Below are 23475 nucleotides of genomic sequence, written 5' to 3'. Positions count from 1 at the left end.
CCCCCCCCCCAAAAGGAAAGCAGACCATTTCAAATTAAACTCTACATTCTCCTGTCTTGCTGTTCGCTCCTCAGGAATTCTCCGCTTCGTTCCAACATAATACACGAGAAAAGAGAGTTTTTGAAATTGGGGGTGGGCGTGGGGGCTGGGGTTGGGGGGGGGGTGGGGGTTGGCGGCAGGAGGTGATGGATGGCTTTTCAGCGCCATGTTTGCACAGTGCATAGCTGGAGCTGCTGACGGGAGGGGAGGGGACCGTCCACCACAGATGAAAAGGGATACCCGCTGATTGCACAAATATCGCTGTTTATGTGTTAAACCAGTATACGAGCTATGTTGTGTGGACAACAGTCTTTGGTAAAAAAGAAATAAAATGAGTGTTGTGTGTTTTGTGTTTGACGTAGAGTTATTTGTCTCTTGGCTTTGGCCAAGTGATGGGTCTGCAGGGGTCTAATGTTTCTGCCAGATGTTTCTCCCTCTGTCCTCCTAGATCTTTCTTTCTTTCTTTCTTTCTTTCTTTCTTTCTTTCTTTCTTTCTTTCTTTCTTTCTTTCTTTGTCAGTTCAGTTGAATTCAGTGGCATTTTATTAGCTTACTGTAACTCTGCAGTCTCATCTGAATAAACTCAACACAAAGCCTGCAGGATGAAATATATCCATGGATCATATTAGTGTCAATCTGATACATTTTCATATCCATAAACAGTTTGTTCTCAAGCGATGGATGCAGTACTCCCCATCTCTATATGAACAATAGCAGTGTCATAAAATAATGCAACACCAGATATGGATTATATTCATGTAGTAATGGATTTAAAAGTATGAGCTGTTAAACCTGAAGTCCAAATGCACTTTCCTAAAATGTCACTCAGAAAAACACATCACTTTGACCTCTTTCAGGGCTGCAACTAACAATTTACATTGACTTATTGATAAACAATGTAAGCTTCAGTCTCAGTTTTGTAATTTGTGGCCGCTCATCTTCAAGCAGCAGAAGGAGTATTTGCCAGGTGCTGTGTTTTACTCCGTACAAAAAGATAAATACTGCATGTTGACACAGCTACAGAAAATCTTGATTTTCCATGTTTCTCTTGAGAGAAGCATCAGCTTTGGTTTTGACAATCAGAGGGAGTAAAACTGGCTGCACTGCTTTTCGCAGTAACCGCGTATCTGCCGCAGCTCTGAAACAGAAATAAACTCTAAACGTCTAAAACAAGCTATGTAAATATCGGTTTTACTCTTTCCTTTACATTTGTTGGCTACAGACTGGATTAATACATGGACCATACATCAAATGGATGGCTGTTGTTGTGAACGTGTTTGTATTATGAGATGTTGAATTACGTCTCTATAAACCCAGTTTGATGCTTATGTTTGATTTTATATTTATCCTTTGTTTTAATACCAGTTTAAAGTGTCACTCCATATCTTCTTATTTATATAGTGCATATGTGTTTTAGTTTAAAAAAGCAATGCTTTTTATTAAAGTATTTCAATGATTTGAAATAAAATATATAAAGTTTTAGAGAAAACTCCAGTCGAAAAAAAAGATTGACTTCTGGTTAAGTATCAAAAAAAGATAAGTTATGACATAGTGCTGGGTTACATCTACAGCTAAGTTTCTACTAAATTTTCTATATTTTACTAAGTTAACAAGATAACCACAAATCCTTAAAAAGTTTCATAAGCACTGAAGTAATTAATTTAAAAGTATGGCCTTAATTGATGAGGAATTGATGTCTTCACTTAACAGAACATCTTACTATTCGTCACTGATTGAAGAAAATAAGAACAACCCCAGGTTTCTCTTCAGCCAGGCTGACAAAAAGTCAGAGCTCTTTTGAGCCAACCATCCCTTTAACGCTAACTATTAATGACTTCATGAACTTCATCACAAATAAAATTTTTATCATTAGAGAAAAAATTACCAGTAATCATAACACAGATGTAATATTATCTACAGCTACTCTTAGTACCATTGATGTTAAGTTAGACTCTTTTTCTCCAATTGATCTTTCTGAGTTAACTTCAATAATTACTTCCTCCAAACCATCAACGTGTCTTTTAGACCCCATTCCTACAAAACTGCTCAAAGAAGTCCTGCCATTAATTAATTCTTCGATCTTAAATATGATCAACCTATCTCTAATGATCGGCTATGTACCACAGGCCTTCAAGCTGGCTGTAGTTAAACCTTTACTCAAAAAGCCATCTCTAGACCCAGCAGTCTTAGCTAATTATAGGCCAATCTCCAACCTTCCTTTCATATCAAAAATCCTTGAAAGAGTAGTTGTCAAACAGCTAACAGATCATCTGCAGAGGAATGGTTTATTTGAAGAGTTTCAGTCAGGTTTCAGAGCTCATCACAGCACAGAAACAGCTTTAGTGAAGGTTACAAATGATCTTCTTATGGCCTCTGACAGTGGACTCATCTCTGTGCTTGTCCTGCTAGACCTTAGTGCAGCATTCGATACTGTCGACCATAATATCCTATTAGAGCGATTAGAACATGCTGTAGGTATTACAGGTACTGCACTGCAGTGGTTTGTATCATATCTATCTAATAGACTCCAGTTTGTGCATGTAAATGGAGAGTCCTCTTCACACACTGAGGTTAATTATGGAGTTCCACAGGGTTCAGTGCTAGGACCAATTCTGTTTACATTATACATGCTTCCCTTAGGCAGCATCATTAGAAGACATAGCATACATTTTCACTGCTATGCAGATGACACCCAGCTCTATCTGTCCATGAAGCCAGATAACACACACCAATTAGTTAAACTGCAGGAATGTCTTAAAGACATAAAGACCTGGATGGCCGCTAACTTTCTGCTTCTTAATTCAGATAAAACTGAGGTTATTGTACTCGGCCCTGAAAATCTTAGAAATATGGTATCTAACCAGATTCTTACTCTGGATGGCATTACCTTGGCCTCCAGTAACGCTGTGAGGAACCTTGGAGTCATTTTTGACCAGGACATGTCCTTCAACGCACATATTAAACAAATATGTAAGACTGCGTTCTTCCATTTGCGCAACATCTCTAAAATTAGAAATATCCTGTCTCAGAGTGACGCTGAAAAACTAGTTCATGCATTTATTACTTCCAGGCTGGACGACTGTAATTCATTATTATCAGGATGTCCAAAAAACTCCTGAAAAGCCTTCAGCTAATCCAAAATGCTGCAGCAAGAGTCCTGACAGGGACTAGAAAGAGAGAGCATATTTCTCCTGTTTTGGCTTCCCTTCATTGGCTTCCTGTTAAATCCAGAATTGAATTCAAAATCCTGCTCCTCACATACAAGGTCTTAAATAATCAGGCCCCATCTTATCTTAATGACCTTGTAGTACCATATCACCCTATTAGAGCACTTCGCTCTCGCTCTGCAGGCCTACTTGTTGTTCCTAGAGTATTTAAAAGTAGAATGGGAGGGAGAGCCTTCAGTTTTCAGGCCCCTCTTCTGTGGAACCAGCTTCCAGTTTGGATTCGGGAGACAGACACTATCTCTACTTTCAAGATTAGGCTTAAAACTTTCCTTTTTGCTAAAGCATATAGTTAGGGCTGGACCAGGTGACCCTGAATCCTCCCTTAGTTATGCTGCAATAGACGTAGGCTGCCGGGGAGTTTTTCCTTTCCAGACCTCTCTCACTATGTATTAATAGACCTCTCTGCATTGAATCATATCTGTTATTAACTCTGTCTCTCTTCCACAGCATGTCTTTATCCTGTCTTCCTTCTCTCACCCCAACCGGTCGCAGCAGATGGCCCCGCCCCTCCCTGAGCCTGGTTCTGCCGGAGGTTTCTTCCTGTTAAAAGGGAGTTTTTCCTTCCCACTGTCGCCAAAGTGCTTGCTCATAGGGGGTCATATGATTGTTGGGTTTTTCTCTGTACCGATGAAGCGCCTTGAGGTGAATTTTGTTGTGATTTGGCGCTATATAAATAAAATTGAATTGAATTGAATTGAACTTAACCTTTCAAAAGTCAAAAAATTCTAAGCTGTATTAGATGGGATTTTATTTAAAAAAAAATTCTGGTATTTCTTTATTCAATATGGTAGATAGCGTTTCAAAGTTGGTATGATGGGAGGGAGTGGGAAAAAGGCAGGAGCAGGGTATAAAAAAACTAAGCATACAATGACAGCTTACATTAGATGGTAAGTAGCAGCCAGGTGCTGCTAATCAAATGCATTTAATTAGTTGATCATCAGCAAGTGTGATCACCTCTATAAAATCAGAGGTTTTGGCAGTTTGCTGGTCTGGAGCATTCAGGTGTGTGTTAATACAATTTCATGGAAGAAATACATCATCGATGATCTTATTGAAGCAAATGTTTTTTCCCATCAATGCAGGAAGGGTTTTAAGACCTTTCTAAGACCAGAAACTTTATCGTTCATCAAAAGTTTATCGTTCGTGAAAAACATTTAGTTGCCAATCTTCCATGGAATGATGTCTGAGCAAATTCAACCCAAGGTCAGACTGAGCAATCCTCAGAGAAACTGCAAAAAACCCAAGAGCTCCATCTCTGACTCTACAGTCCTTAGTCAGCATGTTAAATTGTATACTTCATGACAATACAACTAAAAAATGGATGAACAAGTATGGCTTGTTTGGAAAGGTTGCAGGAAAAAGCCTTTTCTCTCTATAAAGAACATAGCAGAAGAGCTTAGGTTTATAAAGTTGCATCTGAACAAACTGCAAGACTCGTGGAACAATGTCCTTTGGAGAGATCAGACCAGGCAACGAGGTTTGGCTATAATGCACAAACACCTCCTACCAACTGTCAAGCACGGTGGTGGCAGGGTGATCATTTGGGCTTGCTTTGCAGAAAAAGGGCTTGGGCACCATGCAGCCATTGAGTTAATCATGAACTCCACTGTACAGGACTCATAGGCCACCTCTCAAAAGCTAAAGTTTGACCAAAAATGGGGTCATCTAACAGGACTATCACATCCAGTCCAGAGGGTGTATTTTCTTTTTCACATGACAATAAGTCACTCTTAGACACTGAGTCTAGCTTCCTATTGGTCTGCTACATAATTGGTTTATATGCTGCCTTATGAGTAGGGATAAAGTTTGGTATAGTACTACTAATTTAGAACATTGTGACACTTACATTATTTAAAATAAATAACAATAAACAAAATCACTGGAGAGAACTAAATATGTGCATATTATATGTAAACTTATTAAAACTATTCCAATTGAAACAGGCTTGGCAGAGGCAAAAACGGAATATCTATAATCGCACGACACGTTCAAATACTAGTAACAGCTTCTCTCTCCCTCTTTCTCTTTTCCTATTAATTCCTCTCTCCGTCGTTCTCTTCCCTTTCCTCTCCACAGCTGAAAGCGAGGTGATTAGAAGTGACTGCATGGGGTAAGAGAGGTTTCCGCTGACACGGGACAAGGAGAGGTCTGTGTGCGTTCACATGTGTGATTCAGGTGACTGGACTGAATGTGGCTTTCAGAGTGTCAAAGTGTAAGGAGCCCCCACCGGCTACTTACTAACCAGGGAGCAGAGGCGGATGACAGAAAGCAAAGCAGGGAAGGAGTTGACAGTCCGTTCTTTATACAATCAGGAATGAATGAGTGATCGGGGGGTCAAGAGGTCAGAGCTCAAGAGAGGACTGCGGGGCTTATACGCACATTTGAACTTGTTCAACGCGGGGCCATATAAGTCCTGCATGAATCACATGTCTAAAAGAATGGCGTTATAATGGAAAGCATGCTTTGTGGTGTTTTGAGGGGCCAGTTTAGGAACACACCGAGGTCTTTAATTGCCCTTCAAGAAGAAATGCCACGCTTTTATAAGCGCTGGCTGCTTTGTCTCTGTGTGTGACGACTGTATAGAATCGGGCCCGGTGGGTGTGTGGTTGGGTTTCATATAGCACATGCGGTCAAAACAACTTTATGAAGAGAAACAGCTATTGATTTGAGCCGCAGGCAGCCATATGATATCAATAATGGCTCTATCACACACACAAACACACACACCCCATTCAACATGGAGTCCATCAATTCTCTGCTGTGAACCGCCAATTGATCACACTGTGGGGACTGATACATCCTTCCCACTGTGCATATTTGTGTGTGTGTGTATGAGTGAAACACATGCTGCCATAACTCCATTGTGTTGTGAACCACATGTAGCCTGTCAATAATTCACAGTAATTCCACAGTTGAATCTTATGGTGTGGAATTTTTTTGATAACACTTACATAATAACTTAATTTAGTGGCCGGCGAGAAATTTCGGATTTGTTTTTCATTAAGTAATAAAGTAAGTTCCTCGCTTGGTGTAATTATCTTTATTTAAACAGCCCAAGAGAAAAAGTAATAATCCATTTCACACTGCAGGAAGAAATGCTGATCTTTGGGGCAATGATATTTGGGCCTTGGCCGCAAATGATCTGATGGTGTTGGACTCATCTTCAGGATATTTTGTGAATCTGTGAAATACAACCCAGCTGCTTCCTCCCTAGAAAGGCATTCAAGTTTTGCTGCATACAGTCACGATGATGTGCAATAGGACTTTTTTAGCCTTTGTTTGATACAACAGTACAGATGATGAGCAGGGATGACACACAGGAAATGGTCTGCAGCAGACTTGAACACAACAACTTCTAGTAGCCTTTAGCATATGAGTTGGCTGCTCAACCAGGTGAACTATAGCAGTGCCGCCCGGCATGCTCACTAATGACTAATGAAGTTATGACTTAATAAAGCGCGCACAGCCTTGCTTTCAGCTTGGAGGCAGTACAAACCCAGCCAAAAGTAAGGATTATTTTGCACTGAGAGTCCGAGATAAAAATATGGAAATGAGTAGAACGGGTAAAACAGCAGGTAAATATTACTTGACACTCACACCTTAGCAGACTTTGCTGCTTCCAAGAGTCTTAAAGTTCTAATTCTTTGGAGGCATTTTATTTCATCTATATAGGATAATGTAGATCACAACCCTTCTGTCAGTGGGTGGTGCTTTAACGATGCCTTAAAACTGGCATGTAAATCACAAACAAAAAATAATATGAAGATTCAAGTTCAGACACTCAAAATAGCAATTTAAAAGTAATAAAGGCTTTTTATTTTACTGGGCTAAATGTATTAAAAATTAACCGCTGCGTATCATCTTGCACTTTCTTCAGTGTGTGTTGTATGTACACTGCTCAAAAAGATTAAAGGAACACTTTGAAAACACATCACACCTCAAGAAGGAAAGAAATCATGTCGGATATCTGTACAGATATGGGTTGTGTAATCTGTTAGGAATGAAAGGATGCAACATTGTTTGATGGAAATATAAATGATGGACCTACAGAGGACTGGACCTGCTCCCAGATCTGAACTCAACGAGCTTCTGGACTGTGTGAGGTGCAACCTGCCTGCTTCCCAGATGTCCCAGAGGTGTTCTTTTGGATTGAGATTAGGCATGCATGAAGGCCAGTCAGTGGTATCAGTTCTTTTCCAGGAAATGCCTGCATACTCTCGCCATATGGGGCAGAAATAACCCAGGAGCCACTGCACCAGTGTAGGGTGTGACAGTAGCTCCGAAGATTTAATGCCAATACCTAGTGGCAGTCAAGGTGCTGTTGCCTGGCCTGCAGAGGTCTGTGTGTCCCTCTATGGATATGCCTCTCTAAACTACCGCCACAAAACACTGAACGATGTTTCAGGCAGCACAACATTCTCCATGGCTTCTCCAGATTTGCTTTCATCTATGAAAAGAACAGGGTGCCAGAGGTAGACCTGCCAATTCTGGTGTTCTATGGCAATTCCAACTGGGCTCCACGGTGCCGGGCACTGAGCACCGGAATTGACAATGTCGGGCCCTTAGGCCACCCTGATAAAGTGTGTTTCTGATTGTTTGGTCAGCGACATTCATACCAGTTACCTGCTGGAGGTCACTTTGGAAGATCATCCTGATCTTACCTCCATTAAGGAGCAGATACTGGTCCTGCTGATAGATTAAGGACTTCTCTGCCCTGTCCAGCTCTGCTCAAATAACTTCCTGTCTACTAGAATCTCTTCCATGCACTTGAGATTGTCCTGGAAGATAGCAAACCTTATTTGCTGTTCTTCAGATAAGATTCATCAAAGAGGATGCAAGTGTTGTTACTGCACTAGAAACTGTAAAAGTAAATACATACATTCTGTTTGCTTTGGAAAATGGTGCCAAGATCCTTCTGTACATCTTGGAATGACATGTATGTCCCAAATTTCATGTGTGTACATGTAATAGATAAAAGTAGCATCAGCATTACTTACCAGAAATTTTGTAGGGGCACATGAAACTATTTTCCTCACCTGGGAATTTCACCCTTGCACAAGTCCCATTAAAGATGTCCATTTTCAGCACGTGCAATTTAGAAAATATATTTCAGCATGTCTTTCCAGAGACTTAGCAGCTGTTACACGTAAGAATCCATAGAGCTCAACAATATTTACAGCTCCCCGAAACCACTCTGTCCTGAAGACAGAGTCCCCATTTTGCCTACAGTGTGTTCTCTTTGCTGCAGCATCATTGGACAAGACTTCCTCCACCACACAAATCTCAACTTGGGCTAACCTAAGGGCAGTCTGACCACTGCCTTTGAGTGTTACTTGTATCTGGTTGTGAATGGGATCCTCGGGGACACGGTAAACTTGAAACTGTGCTTCCAATCACTCCAGAAAGTCAGACACCCTGCCACTGAGTATAGAGATGTGAGGGGCTTTCATTACATTCTTAGCAGAAAACAGTTGTCAACAATTGACCAAGTGGGAAGATTAAAATATTTCCTTCCAGGATTTCATTAGAAATATGGTAACAAAAACGACTTGGCTAGGGTGGGACTACAACAATAGCGCTGTTAAGATTACTAAATCTTTATCAGTAGATAAAGTATTTACTTTATCTACTGATAAACTTAAGTAAAAATGATAGTTACAAGTATCCTATAATACAGTAAATACAAGTATTTACTGTAAATTCCTAAGTTAATTTGTAAATTTTGTAGTAAACTGTAAATTGTAAATATTGTAAAACTTTTCTTCTGCCATTTAATGGTCAGGCATTGTACAGCTACAAGCATTTCACCCCCATGTCATACTGTGTATGGTTGTGTGTGTGTGACAAATAAAATTTGAATTTGAATTTGAATATCCAACAGTCATTATTTGTATATGTTTCGCTGACTTATCCCACCTCCTATTGAACTTCATGGTTCCGTAACAGGGACACTCCTCTTCGACTCCCGGTGGAAAAACAGTCATAACTACAGCTGCTAGAGGTCTTTGCAACTTAAACATAAACACATGTCATTATTGGACACTTGCTGAAATAACTAATACAGCCGAGAGGACATTCTCTGTATGAGCTAGTTCCCCATGAAATATGACTTGATGGCCTCTGTTTGGGTTGGAGATAGAGAAGCCAAATGTTTTTGAAATGATCCAAAACAGAACAGAATGCACTGACTGATGACCAAGAAGAGTCCCTTAATGGTAAAGTTACTTCCCTCCGGTTGTTCCTCTCTTTTTGTCATTTCCATGCATGTATGTGTGGCCATAACATTCCCAAGAGGGACTAGGAATGGATGATACAACCTCCAAATCATATCATGATATTTCAAAATCAGCTATAATTATATTTCTAACGATATAGAAAAAATACTGAACATTGTTGTATTGATGCTTGCAAACTGCAGGTAGCAGCATTTGTAAGTATAAGCAAATGAAGGCAAGTTTTCATCCTTTTCCAATGAGTCTCTGTCAATGATGTCACACTTCCTAATAGTCCGAATCTGCTGAAACGCGGTGCAAGCAGTAGCATTATAGTGCAATAGTTGCGACACAGAGGTAAAACGCAGGCACAAAACCAGCCAAGGTTTTGTTTTCCATGACAATTTTAAGTAAAACTCTAAAATGACTATTCAACACTTACTAAACAACAACTAAAGTAACTTAAGCTGCAAAATGTCCCCACATAACAAAACCAAAACTATATTCTACCTGGGATGTTGTGACTTTGTTCAAACTTTTTAACCAGCTGCAACCATATCAGTAAATTCTTCCTGAGGATCCACAGAAATTTGAGACCATGCTGGGCCTTCCTGATGACCTCTGATGTATTGGAGTTCCGTTGGAAATGTCGTCTGTGTGCAAACCCAGGAATCTGAAGCTGGACACCCTCTCCACGCACTCCCCATTTATGCAGTTGGGCTGCAGGTTGGACTTCCCGAAGTCAACATTCAGTTCTTTGGTCTTAGAAGTGTTGTAGACCAAGTTGTTGTCCGTACTCTGGACCTCATCCCTGTATGCTGTCTCATCACCGCCACAGCTGAGGTGTTAGAGTTGGTCTCAGGTAAGAGCATTTAAACTCTTACTCCTATCCCTTTTAGATTAAGCAGTTCTTTCTCCTTGTTTCTAAAGTTCACATCAGAGGTGACATAGGGCAAAATTTTAGTGCATCACAGTTCATGACCACACCTACAAACTGAATACACTTATGGGCCGCAGGCACAGATACAGTAGAATATCAAGTAACGGCGTTACTTTTTTCAGTAACGAGTAATCTAACTAATTACTATTCCTATCGTTACAACGCTGTTACCGTTACTAACAAGAAAATGCGGTGCGGTTGCGTTACTATTTTTCAACAAACAGACCAACCGTCGCTTATATCAGTTGCACAGAAGTAGCTGTAAGTAATCTGGGCGCTACAGCTTTAAGCAGCTGCGCGCGCTCCCGCGGGCGGCAATTACTTTCTGGCAGACGATCACTTTTTGGCACAACACCCTTGAACTAGGGGGAAAACAATCGCATGAGTGCTGCTGTTTGACTGAGGAAGAATATAGTAGTTGTGGTAAGCCAATCACATGACCACTTCAAGATCACAAAGCAACAAGGTGATATATATCAGTTTTTAAATTGTGTTGATGGGCCACATAAAACCAGAGTCATGATAAACAATATATACGCTGTGTTTTTTCCTCAGTATTTTATTCACGTTTGCTAAGGACAGCGCAAGCAAGCACTCTCTGCTTATGAGCAAATAATAAAAAAACAAAACAAAAAACGCCCGTTCGTGTTGGTGGAAAAATGCACCATGTCAACCAATCAAAAAATAATAGACATGACATTGGTTGCAAATAACTTGTTCCTTGCAAAACTTGTGCATATGATTTTAAAATTCACAATTTATATTTGCATTTAAGGTTATGAAATATGATTCAATGAACATGTTTGTGGTTGTTACAGTGAAAATATCCCTTTTTCTACTCGAATTTGATGTTTTTTGTCTGATTTTAGATCAATTGTGTTAATACAGTATGTCAAAATGAAAACATAACTGTAAATTCAGATGCGTGAGGTTGTGCGGAAAAGAATACCAAGATACCAAGCAAGGCAAAGTAAATAGTTTTTAAAGGTGAAATGTTGAGGGAAAAATCAAAAGTGGTTAAAATGGCCAATTATACCCTGGACCCCAGAGGCTTGTTTTTTTTTTTTTTTTTTTAAGTAATGCAATAGTTACTTTTCAAGTAATTAATTACTTTTAGAATCTTGTAACTCAGTTACTAACTCAATTACTTTTTTGAGGAAGTAACTAGTAACTATAATTAATTACTTTTTCAAAGTAACTTGCCCAACACTGGCACTAACGCTACCTGCTCCGCTAAACTTTACAACTTTGCTCTATGTCTGGACTGACAGGCTCGTCTATGGGTTAAGGTTGGCACGATTGACTCACTGGAGCATTAATTTAGCCTCATGTTATTTGATATGCATGCTTTTTTGTTAATAGCACTTACAGTACAGAAAACAAAAATGAACAGCTGTTATTTTTCAGATAAATGAAGATAAAAAGAAACAACCTAGTTTTGTAGGGCCTGTAGACTAACAGGGCGTGTCACTGAGAGCATTTTCATTGCTCTGTGTGCTAAGGGCCTCTGGCCTGCATGTTTTGGCTTTGATAACATTGGTTTGGGTTTCTTGCAGTGTGGATGCACACTTAACCCAACAGCACACTTTGGCTTTATAAAAACAACTCAGAACAATATCCGGAGGACATCAAATATCACCGAGTTGTGTTTTTTTTCCACCTCCCTCCACGCGTCTTGTTTTGCAGTTACGTATCACCCTGTGCGTTGCACTTCCTCTGCTCTTCGAATGAGATTCTCGAGGTCTTGATTTGATCTCCAGGCCTTCATTTCTCTCCCCGCCGTCTCCCTCAGGTGCATTGTCTCCCATCTGCTAACTCAGCTGTTTAAGTTGCAGCGCAGCCTCCTGTACTCCTCATAATTCACAAAGTTTGCTTTGAACCACCCCACCCCACACACACACACACACATGCACACACTTATTGCTTCTGTGTTCAACCTTGGGAATAGACTTAGGGAAACAGTGAAGTAAAGACAGAGGAGGGATGGGAGGAGGGGGAGGAAAGGATGACTGTTCTGCTCTGTCCCTCGATTCATAATTACCTGGTGAGCAAAATATGTACGTTTGTGTGTGTGTGCTTCTGCGGTGTGACCCATTGGGGTGGTCCTGTAGCCTTTGTGCAGATTAAATGCTGATGCAGAGTGGAGACAGCTGGGCAAAGTGAAACTCAGGTCATTAAGGTTCTACTAGCAAGAGCAAAAACGACTACCAACACACATACTCACATTTACCGCACAACTCAATGAGCCTTTTATTTTGGAAAACAAACAGAGTAGTCTTAAGAAAAAAGAATAAAAACAGTGCCGGTGACAGGCCCTCTATGGGGTCTGAGGATAGAGGGATGAGGGAGGAAGGGGGAAGGTGTCTTAAATAAGCTAGTGGGTTGGAGAAGTGTGTATTTGTTCAAGCAAGCGCTTTCGAGTGGTTCCAAAACAAAGTAGGGGATCAGAAGAGACCACTCTGCCCCCAACACCCGCTGTCCTGCTCTGCTCCTCCCGCCTCCTCCATCTCTCCCCTGTCAGCATGCATGTCCAGTTAGAACCCGGGGGTCCTGTAGGAACTGTGGGCCTTTGTGCTGCGAGGATACACTTAAGAAACCGCATGCAAGCACACCCCGGTGTATCATTCCTGAAAGGACACTTTCACAATCTGTTTAAAAGTATGTCTGCTGGAGATTCACTGCAGTGGTTCCCACACTTTTCCCTATCAGGGCCTGCTGCACCACAGATTACCATTTAGCTAAATGCGTCCCACCCAGCAGATATGCGCTGCTACTCAATATGATATAGTGATGAATCTGTGGCAAATCTTCAAGGCAGGAGCACATATTACTTCTGTGCTTTGCTTCAATAACAGATTGGATGTTGGACTGAGCATGTTCCAGTCAAGGACAGCTGGTGCTGACAGTGGGGAGAGGAAATATCATTATCCATACGCAACATAGAATTCAATGATGTTGCCTGCTTTATAACTTATCCAGCCGCTATTTGTGCTCAACTTTTGTAGCATTATTTTATTCATTTACTCTATATACTAGTTGTTCCTATGCCTTTCTGATAAGCTAATGTAAGGCTGTTGAGATTTTGCATCAGGAATCACCCACTTCATGTCATAAAGTATTTCCCAGTTGGTTTGGTGTCTGTTTTTCTTTAATAAGCATCGCATTTCCTTGGTTTTAGTTAGGCCAAGAACCACAACAGCCTGGTTGCCCTTAAAGAAAGGTCTGATGCAACGTACAAGGTGCAAACCTTTCATACAAAAAGTGCTAGGCTTCATCCACTACTTTGATCATTAGACTTCTTCACTGTTTATCTGTTCCTGATGTCTCTTGGAGCATTTTTAATCTTAAATCTGTAAACCTGAATTCAAATTCAGGTTTGCTTTTATCCAAATTTAAGTTCTTCGTGTTGGTTTGCAAGGGATAGCTTTTAATGACATTAGCTAACTTCCTGGCTAATGTTAATCGAATCCTCAGACAATGACACTGGTCAGTTGCAACGCTGATCGTGGATAGAGGAAGAACATTATAAAGGATACCAGATTGTGCTTCTGACTGTGTTCCAGTAAAACAGAAAAAGAGTATTCAGAGTAAGAGCTGCACTGTCTAAGCCTGAGGAGAAAGCATCAGGTGGGGGGGTGACCTTCATGGAGGTGTGTAACATGGTTTTGACTCTATTATAACTTCCGGAGAAATCTAAGAGAAAAGACTGGCTCATTTTCCAAAATTGACATTTAAGTTGATGTGTCACTGCTTCAATAACTCTGAGTGGGCATGCTGAAAATAGCAGGAGTGCTGGGAACAGTGGACAACTGCACAAAGAGGGTACCGTGAAGGGGATAGTGACTACATTTAAATTAGGTATGCAAAATTTGATATTAAACAGATTGATTTTTTTTCCCATGTTCAAAAGGTATATGAAAAAAAAAAGATGTTTAATAAAAAGGAAAGTCACTTGCTAGGACTCAGTTTCCTTTACATGTCTGTCAAATTCCAGAATATTCACAGTGAAGGTTGTAGATCCCCTCTCAAGGACCTCTTCTGGTCCCAGGCCTCCATTTTGGAAACCACCGCCTTAATGATTTATCCTCCCCAAAGGGCAATTTCTGCAAGCTACGTGCCTGGATGCAGTTTTCCGTGTGCGAACAGACGAGTGGGTCTGAAACTTTCTTTTGGAGGAGTCATCTGGGGCCATAGATTCAGTCAGGTGGCTGAGGTGCGCCACTGCGGCAGCTGTCAGGAGATGTGAAACGAACGCCCCCTCCGGCGGGCCTCCCTCCTAACTTAATTTCATTAAATCTGTGATTTGTTTCTGTTTGTGTGCCGCAGTGTTGGGAGAGCTGGGGGAGAGAGTGAGGGGACTGAGATCGAGGGAGGAAAAAAAAAAAGGAGAGAGATAAATGAATGAGTGAGAGTGAAGCAAAGTATGTGTGAGAGAAACAGAAGGCATCGGAGGAGCGATTAGTGCGGTGGTATCCATCATTGGAGCTGCGCTGCTCTGGTCGATTGCCACGGACACTGAGGAATACTTCATCTGGTCCCACTGAGCGAAATACACACACGCGCGCGCACGCACATATATCCATTTATTATTCTGTAGTGCAAAACACCAGCCACTTCTTTTTGTCCAAAACACTTTTTTTTTGCAGCTTTCCTGCACTCTTCCACCCTCTGACCTTCTTTCAAGTCTGTCCTGATATCGCCCTCTCTCTCTGAGAGCCTTTCTGCAGCAGCACCACTTCCCATCTCTATTTATTATGCCAGCATGCATATTGCATCGGCTGGTGTGTGTGTTTGTCGGTGCTTAGGTCTGTGTGGGAGTGTGTCTGTGCGAGCGCATTTGTATGTCACTGTGTAGCAAGCTTGCATGTCTTCACAGACGCATGTGACAGCTGGAGACAGATGTGTGAGTGTGAGGTCATAAATATCATTAAACTTACAGCGCAGCACTTTGCACAGTTCACTCAGGCTATGAAAACAAAGGCAAAACAGACTCAACCCCTGATCTTTATTTCATGAGCGTGAGCGTATTAGTAGTTGATAATTTTGGGGTTTTTTTCTTCTTCTTCTTTACAGGTTACAAAAAAACCCTAAAATAGCACATCAACATCTGTGGCAGTCATAGAATGGACAGAGTGAGTGTGGCTGACCCTTTGGGTAAAAATCAGACAACCTTGAAACAATTAGCCTCGCTTTTTACTTCTTCTCATGCCAACACCTTTGTCAGATTTGTTCTGTAAAAGCACTGAAAGGAGAATAATAGACACTTAATTTCATTTAATTTGCTATTCTCAGTTCTGCAGTATGCCATCATATGAATCAGATGATTGAGCTACGTATAATCATTTCAGTATGATTTGCAACCACAACAAACTTGATTATTCATAGTTTTCTTGTGAAAGCATGTTAACGCCCACCTGTGGGACAAAAACAAGGCTGGTGAAATGGATCCACCAACAAGCCACTTAGTTTGTTAACAACTGCCAGCCAAGGGTTGGTATAGCCTTGTTACTCAACCACAGCAGCCACATCACACCAAGCCATAATTTTAAATTTGTTGTGGTCACTGGGACATACAAACGTGCAAGTACAAAGTGGATTTTGATTAAAAACTAAATGTAAAATTTTGTGAATTTGCCCCCAAATATGGTTTTAAAATTCTTTCCTGCAATTTGTCCTTTTACTGTACATAAAAAAGGTTACAGAGCTGATAAGGTGTGATAGCTGTCACCTTTGGTATTCTATAGATTTATATTCAAGTCTCCAAAAGTTGATTCTGTTCATCTGGATGCGTTTTCAGTGGGACAAAATGCTACGTCCAGGTGAACAGAATCAACCTTTGGAGATTTACTTACCTGGATGATTGAGAATGCAAGACATTTGCAATACATTTCTAGTCAAGGTTTATCTGTTATTTTGCCGCTTTCTCACTACTGCTTCAGAAAGCTCACTAAAACATCTATGAAACTAATGATTAGTATTATTTAGCTAGCTAACTTTAGCTAATTAGCACTAAACATTGCCTTGTCTTTCACATTGCAAAAACCGTCACCATTAACCCATACAAGTAGAAAGTACCTAGATCTGCCTGCACATGTGTCCTGGTGAGGATGGGGGGAGCAATCCTCCAGAAGATATATTGCTGAAGAGGTGCTCGGGAGTGACTGTTTTCAGTGATTTAAACACAGTGTTTGGGGCAGCTATCCAAAACACTGATGTTCATCATTTTGGAGAATGATTTAAGCACAGGCAAGTTTAGACCCTTTTTATAATCATTATAAGATTATATTTTTTTTCGTTTTCTAGTTGAGTGAGGAAGATGGAAAGCGAGAGAGAGGGGACAGAGAGGTTGTACAAGAACAGGAAGAACGAGGGAGCAAATGGTGAAGTTAGCTGGAAAAACAAGTTATTTTCAAGGAGGCTTTGCGTGCTTTCCAGTAGCAAAAAATGTCAGTGCGTATTCTAAGGATATTGATATGAATGGCATGTGAAGGACTACAAACTTGCAAAATTGGGGTACATGATGCTCTGTGCATAAGAAAGGAGGGTTTTTACTCTATAAGTTTAATATGAAACAACTCTGTTAACAGGTCTATGGAGTGGCAGTGTGATTTTTCCAGTAATGTTACTTTAAATACTTGATGATTTGGTGGATGGCCTCTATGTGATTAAGAGACTGAAATAAAGTTGTGCATGTTTCTCATTTTATCTGCTTTGCCACAAATAGTTCTTTAACTTATTTAATGACTGAGCCTTTTCCTCAGGTTTGAAACTAAACACTCCACCTTAAAACGAGTGAAATCTCTGATTACTCCCTCTGAATTATTCTTCAAAACTACAAAAGGTCGTCCAACTAATTAGGCTGCTTTTGGAGGTAACATTGTAATGTTTATCCAACTGAAGTGAGGTTTGCAAATGTAAAAAGTGCTGATTATATTTGCAAATGGCATATTCCATTAATATTAATTGTTTCGAATGCGTTTCTGTATCGACAAGTATAAAATGCTGGTGGAAAATCAGATTTTCAGAGTTTATATTCCATGGTCAAATCTAAACGACAAGAATATACACACTGCATCAGCTAGCAGCACTTTCAGTCCTGAAATATGTTTTGGATTAACACTGAAAAATCAATCAAAGTAGCTTTTGTTTTTCTTCTTCTAATTAAATTTTCTGTCCTGGTATGCGAGAAGTCCCTGCTTAATATTCGTGCCAAAAGGAATTGATGAATCAAAAAAAGGAAAAGATGGGCATAAACTGGAAGATAAAATCAATTCATTGCTTGAGTTAAAGAAAACACAGAGGGTGTATTTCCAAGAAAAGAAAACAAGAGGGGAGAAAAAGTTTGTTTGCTCGCTGGCGTTGGCCATGGCGTCTGAGAAGGATTTATATCCCAGCAGGGGCCAAGCCTGGCAGAAGGGAGGCGACAGAGGCTCGGTGGCGCATTGGGGGCTCAGCGCCACGCATAAATCACCCACCTGGAAGGGCTACAAAGACTGGCATTGGCTGTGGCACCACGCCATCGACCGTTTGTGTGGAAATGAGGGGAAAACAGCCGCTCTCCTAATGGCATGAAAATAACTTATTTTTTTTCTCTTAGAGCTTGCCACATTAAAAGGCGATGCTTTGCATTGGGGTTCCGACAGGGAGGAAGTGAAGGAAAGACGGAATGAGAGGAGCTAATGGGGACACAAAGGAAAAAGAAAAGAGAGGATTGTAAATGCAATGGCACCGGTTACACTGTGGACAAATCACCGATGGATGTCAAGCAAGACAAATGTGCTATGATCTCACATCCACGTCCAAGTGTGCTTTCTGTTCGATGTGTCGGACACAGAGTAAACTCCTGCTCCGGTCTCTTGAGTGGAGACCTGGGGAGGGAAAGTTGGACGTGGCTATGACCCACAGTGCGTTCCAGAGTTTTCCCCCTTCCAAAGACCTGGGAACTGGACTGAGCACAGACACATGTGGAAGATGTCAAATCCAACAGCACGGCTCCATCAAAAAATAAACACTCGGATGAATATTACGGTGCTTACGTAATTGTCAAGGGTCAGGTGTTTACTTATTTTAGAGCTTAAACATATTAAACACAATGATCCCCATGCAGAAATTAAAGCATTACTAAGACTTATCCACAGTGTAGCAGCATAAATAGAGAAAGTGGTGAGAGAACACATGCAGGCAATGTGGATTTTGTTAAGTTTTTAAAGTATTGGGACAGAATCTTTCTCTTTTTTTGACAGAACGTCCCGGGTTTGTTCACAAATAACCATGTTTCAGAACTGTGTTGCGTAAATTCTTTGTTTCTAAAAAAAAACATCCTACAAGTATCTGCGAACTGAAGAGATTACTCTTCTTGTTTTCCCATCGTTGCTTGATATAGAATTCCAGCTCATAAACAGTTTGGGGCCTCCTGTGTCGTATTTTTTGGTTCACCACGATCCAAATGTTTTCAGTGGGTGACAGGTCTGGACAGCAATTTACCACCTGGACTCTCTGACTACAGAGTCATGCTGTTGGAATACATGCACAGTGTGTGGTTTGGACAGTGTCTTGCTGAAATAATGAAGGTTTTCCTTGGAAAAAACAGAAGTTATCTGGATGACAGCATTATGTTAGTGTTGTTTCCAAAGCCTGTAAATATTGTTCGGCATAACTAGGGCCCTTTACAGATTTACAGGTTACCCATTCCTTGCGCACAACCATCAAGGATGCTGGCTACAGACTGGAGATAAATAATGGGAAAAACCAACATTTCATGCCTGTTTTCCACTATTACCTATTTGGCTCGACTCAACTCAGCTCTACTGGTCTACTTGGTCATTTTCCATTACAACTGAGTATCACCCACTGTGGGTGGGGCCATTATAGTAAGGCAGCCACAAAGTGCCATGATGCCATTTGTATATATGGCACAAATAAATGGTGCTTGGAGACTTTGTGGTACAGTTTCACATTTTGGATCACTCCATCTAGCTCCCTCTGGATTCTGTTGTCAACCACCAAGCACAAAAACATCTGCACTTTGTCATTCGACGTTGGTTTGTGTGTGGCCATTTCGCTTGTTGCCAGGTTTAAAAAATGGTGGGTTTGATTCTTGTAAAGGACCCCATCCAGTGACGTCACTCACAGGGCAATCCGATGCGTGCAGTCTATTGATGTCACATTTTTTAGTTAAACTTAGATACTAAAAACACCTTGACCTCACAGGGATTCAAACTAGCTCTAGGATGAATTTGAAAACCCTACACAGCCTCATTTTTGAGTTATCTCATTCAAAAAAACTTGACTTATGACCTTTACTTTGAGGCCGAGGTCAAGCTTTGTTGCAAGGTGGCAACATTGTCCCATCTCCCTTTTACAGCTCAGGGGTAAAAAGTACTACGTCCAAATGGTAGGCCCTAAAAAACCCTAAAAAGTTGAGTCTAGCAAAGTAGGTGCTAGTTGAAGAGAGGCATTAGTTAGCGTTTGGGATACCAAGTGCTGCCAGAAATGCTCCTTGGCATTGATTCTCATAGTTTCTGAAACTGCTGGAGAGATAAAACACCATCTGAAATGATATTCCTTAATTTGATGTCGGTCAGGAGTGCTGTCAAACAGGTCAGTCAGAAATCTTGCACAGATATTCAGCTGTACTGTGGCTGTCTCTAAGAACTTTGTATTGATTTATGGTGACCTTTCTCTCTAAAGGGTTTTGCATCCATGCCACGCCAGAAAAAAATTTACTCAACAACATAGGAATAGCACTACAGCCCCCTCAGTTTTAGGGTTTTTCCATTGTTTGCTTAGTCTGCTTCTTTGAATGTTCAGTGTAAATCCACTAATCCTCTGGGCTTTGAACATCACCTTTTACAGCAGACTTAATGAACTCCTGTATTAGAGTAGCTGAAGATGCTATATCACATACAGCTTGTCAATAGATGTGTGTTGGGTAAAATACAAATGAAGACATGAACATTTTCTTTTGTTTTTTAAAGAAGAAACCAGGAATATTCCTCGACACGAGGAGCAGAGCACGAATACATGGATGACACATGAGTTTGTTCGCTGACATAAATATGTAGCATTTGCAAAATCAAGCGCACGCACGCAAAATGCTAAAATACCATTAACATTCAAGCGGTGCTGAGTCCAGAGTGGGTCTGTGTCAGTGGTCCACTAACATCAAAGACACAGAGAGAGTCAGGAAACAGCAACAGAGAGGGAAGGGAGAAAATAATGAGAAGGAAAAAGACTGAAGAAAAGAAACTGAACCTTTGTGAGACAAGTGAAAGACGTCTATATGTAGAGCGGTGGGGACAGATGGGGAAGAGCAGGGGAAATGACATAAAGGTATTTCACAGAACTGAAGCCCAGCGCACAGCCGTGACAAGCTCAGAGCGCCTGTCGTTACCGCTGTCGGACAAAAACAGATGCAGCTCGTTCCAGTTTTCAGAATTAAATCAAAAACGGCAAACCACGGAGCCTTGTGGATCAGAGCCACTGTAGAGTCACAACACGGGGTCTGAACAGCTGCAATTACTTTTGTCTTGCCAGACATCAAAGTCAGCAATCACAGTAGCTGTCGCTCCGGTTAGCTAAGTGAGAAGAGTCGCAGGTTTTCAGGCTGCACTGCAGTTACATAACAGGTCTATATGTGTGTGTCCTAGATGTGACAGCAGATTACCCCCCCAACCACCCTTCCTAGGAGCCAGACTCCCTGTCTCGCTGTCATCTCGTCATCCAGATGACGCCACCTGTCTGTTTGTTTGTACAGGTGATATCTGTGAATCTAACAGAACATTTCCCCAGGTTGGTGAGAAAGAATCAATTAGCAACGCGAAGACAGAAGCGCTTTAGGCAAAATTGCACCAGAGTGTTTTTGGGAAACTGCAGTTTCCAAGATGCTCTTCACCTCACCAGAAGTCTGATTGTGTAGATGTCTTTAAAAAAATAAAAAAACAACTCTGGCATCAATAAATATTTTACTCACTAGCTTTGAAGTGCTAGTTTCATATCATATTAAATGCAAACGTGATGTTCATTTTGTAAGTTATGACCAAACATACAGTCAAAAAAGGACACTAAAGATGCCATTTTCCCTGTCAGGGTTGCAGAGGCACCAATACAAGCAGAGCTGCACAGATATCCCTCTCACCAGCTTCCATCTTCTGTTAGTGGGTCGATGAGGTGTTCCCAACCAGGCTGTGTGCTATTTGCAGCCCAGGTTATCCTCTCAGTTGGACTGCCTCTCAAATAAGGGAGCTTCTCAACCTTCTCAAGTCATTTCTGCTGCACATCCTCACGATTGAGGATTCCAAAGACTCTTAGCCTGGAGTCGGGCCTCAGACTCATCGGGGCTCACTTGATGTTTGGGCTCACAGCTGTAGAGCTCTGACAGAGCAACCCATCACCTTATGGAAGAGCACTGTAGATCAGGCAGTTTTCAGAGATTTGGTTCTAGATTATTGGCTTCTTCTTCTTTCTTTTGTGTTTCTTGTTTATATTATTCATTTATTTTTATGTACAAGCCACAAGTTGTTCAAAACTTATTTTAAATGATAAAACTATTATTATTGATGTCTGTTTTTAAGTGAAGCAAACTCAAACGCTAACCCCAGAGCTGCTTTGTGCTTCCCCAGTGACTCGTACTACCTGCCATAGCAGTGTACAGGAGTTTGGTCTTTTTGTCCATCTCTAATCACTTCACGCGCATAAGTACGGCTTGAGGGGATTTTTTTTCCTCCATTTTTTTTCTTTTACACATGTACCTACAGTAACTTTATACTGGGATCTGAGTTCTTGTCGACGTGGGTGACCGCACTTCAGTTTGGTGGTGCTGCTGCTGACATGCTGCTTTTGCCGCACATGTACAAACACGGTGGTATCAGAGAGGCCTTGTCGACAGTTTCCTCAAACGACAGAAAAGTATTGAACTTGAAACTCTTGAGAAAACAGCACACCACAAATTTGAAAGATTTAAAGGGCTCTGTGGAGAGTTTCCAGAATCACATGGCACATGGCAAAGATGTGTGGATCGCTGTAAGTGTTGGCACAGGGTCATTATTTAGCAAAAAAGGCTGTCGACTGAATGCATTAGTAGAGGTGGGCAGCTTGATCCATATATCGACAGTATAGAAACCAGTGCTGCCCCTCCCTGAGGCTCGTTCTGTTGGAGGTTTCTTCCTGTTAAAAGAGAGTTTTTCCTTCCCACTTTCGCCAGACTGCTTACTTATAAGGGGTCATATGATTGTTTGGTTTTCTCTGTATCTATTATTGTAGGCTCTACCTTACAATAAAAAGTACCTTGAGGCAACTGTTGTTGTGATTTGGCCTTGTATAAATAAAATTGAATTTAATTGAGTCTCTTAAATCACGTTGCTCCCTGTACATAAGCTCTCTTTATAGGATACCCGATATTTACTTGGTATCGGATCAATAGCAAAGTCTTGCACAACATTATTGACTAGTTAGTATTAGGCTTTTATTGATTGTGTTAGTGACTTAGATCAGAGCACATCATCTGTGCTAAGGAGTCCCCATGTGGCAACTCTGCAAAGACACAATGAGGTGTTTGTGGGTCATTTAAAAAAAAGTGATAAGGGATTTAAGGCGCTACGTTGCTGCCTCAAAGCTAGTCTGAGGCAATTTTCAGTTAAGTGACAAGACTTAAAAATCACAAGCCATGACAGCTGGGGTTGAAAATCAGATGTCGGTGGAGCAGGGCAAGCCACGGCGATCGATGCTTAAGAAACACAACAACAAAACAAGAAGTGAGTCCTTGGCAGCTGACGTCATCCATCACACCGTCCGACACTCCTCTGAGCCCAAAGGGAAACTGCTGGATGCAGCATCAACATACAACGGATTTGATGTCAAAACAGTTGCAGATGGACATCGTATATATTTGTGTGTGTGTGTGTGTGTCTGTGCTTGGGTGGGTGAGGATAACTGATTTTAGTTGAAAAGGCTTTGCAGCTCAACCAGCACATGTCACTCAGGCAGCTGCAGCTCAGCAGGGGACCCAGGGATCTGCAGAACGGCTGACGGTCCGAATAACATGCAAGAGTGCACACACA

The sequence above is a fragment of the Haplochromis burtoni genome, unplaced genomic scaffold (assembly GCF_018398535.1).
Source record: "Haplochromis burtoni strain Fernald_Lab_line unplaced genomic scaffold, NCSU_Asbu1 Contig_94, whole genome shotgun sequence".
NCBI lineage: Eukaryota > Metazoa > Chordata > Actinopteri > Cichliformes > Cichlidae > Haplochromis > Haplochromis burtoni.
This window is presented reverse-complemented; position numbering follows the sequence as displayed.